A 1,619-nucleotide genomic window follows, 5' to 3' on the forward strand; every position below is an offset into this window, starting at 1 on the left:
TGTGACTAGAGTGTTGACTTCGCACCTCTGAGGCAGGCTCACTGACTCCATGCCAGCAGGGGGTGGACTCTCTTTGAGGAAAGGAATAGGAATATGAAATCTCCCATAACTTTCTTCAAATAAAACATAGAGCCACAGAACCAATTTCTTAGCGTCGGTTATGATGAGGACATCGCGGGGAGTCCAAACATGGCCTGTCTACCTGTCCTCATCATGCCATAAGGGGTATCTCACCTTCTGAGTGTCCGAGGCATATGATGTTTGATATGCCAGGAATCAGAACGGCGAGATATGAATTATGAAGAAGGGCAGGGGCCCATACCATTGATATGGTGCCTGGGAAAGTATCTTTTTTTTATATGTCCAAGTGTGTTCCCTTGAGGGCTGAGGGGGGATGGCTGAAGCTCTGCCCAAAGGGGCTGAGTTACAGATGTCAGGTGACGCCCTCAGCCCAACCCTTTCAGATCTTACATAAAAGGGAGACCAAGGGAACATGTAATTGTCACAAAGTTGGGGATCCAATCGAATTGGTTTGTGCACCACTTTCTAAGCCCAAATCCCCTGGGAAGGAAGAACCCATACGACGCATCCTGTGCTAAGTATTAGAACTTTCTTATTTTATCCTTTTTGTTTTCTTTGTTTGCAGTGTCTGTATGTCTTTTTGTAACCATCTTTTTGTAACCGAGTACTGTCCATTTTAATGCATTAAACCTAAAAGTTTGATGGTTTGTCTTGTAGCCTAAACGAACCTAGTTAGCTCCAGGAAGAGTGCATGTGCGGTGTGTGACCGTATAGTGTATGACCAGGTGGCTTACTCTACCTTGTGGGTGTGTCTGCTTGCGGGTGGAACAATCTTGGGGTTCCCTGTCTCCCCAGTAACGTAATAGATAGGGTGGTGGCAGCAAAGTTGTGTATGTATGTTGTGTTTGGGTGTCTGGCACCGGCTGGAAGGTCACGTGTATGACGACAGCCGGTGGGTCCCAACATAGCAAAGTTCTGTGTGCGTGCTTCGTGGATGTGTGTCTGGCAGCGGTCAGTGGGTCACGTGTATGACAGCGACTAGTGGGTCCAGATACAGCGAAGTGTCGTATTTGTGTTGGCCAGCGAGCAGGCAGTGTTCGTGGCCAAGTGGGTGTCTGGTGTCTGGGTGTGCGGAAGGCGGCAGGTGGCGATTTACGCCCGAGTTACGGCCTGGGAGCAGGGCGTAAAGCGTGAGTGCATGAGGTGAATCGACCTGTAGGGCTAGAGCAACCCAGGGGAGTCCAGAGCCCCAAGTTCCTTTGATTCCCTTGTCTTGTCCTTCTCCCCCCCCCTTTTGGTCCTTGTTTTAGATCCTTTCCGCCTGGTGTGGTTAGGATTCCCCTCCCCCTTGTCAGGGCCGGCGCAGGTTGGCGCGCGTGTTCGTGACAGCTTTAAACACTGTTTTGATTACTACTTAATTCCAGATGTGTTCCTTTATAGTTTTTAATATGAATCTAGACTGTAGTACAAAATTGTGACTGGTACTGTAGCTGTATGTATCTAAAAAGTATCAAAGGTAAAGAACTTTTCTGATTGTACTGCTAGAGCTGATCTGGCCAGGTTTCAGATGTCCTTTCAGATCTGTTCTCCACCCACTC

Source organism: Dendropsophus ebraccatus, chromosome 5, assembly GCF_027789765.1.
Source record: "Dendropsophus ebraccatus isolate aDenEbr1 chromosome 5, aDenEbr1.pat, whole genome shotgun sequence".
In the NCBI taxonomy this organism is placed as follows: Eukaryota; Metazoa; Chordata; class Amphibia; order Anura; family Hylidae; genus Dendropsophus; species Dendropsophus ebraccatus.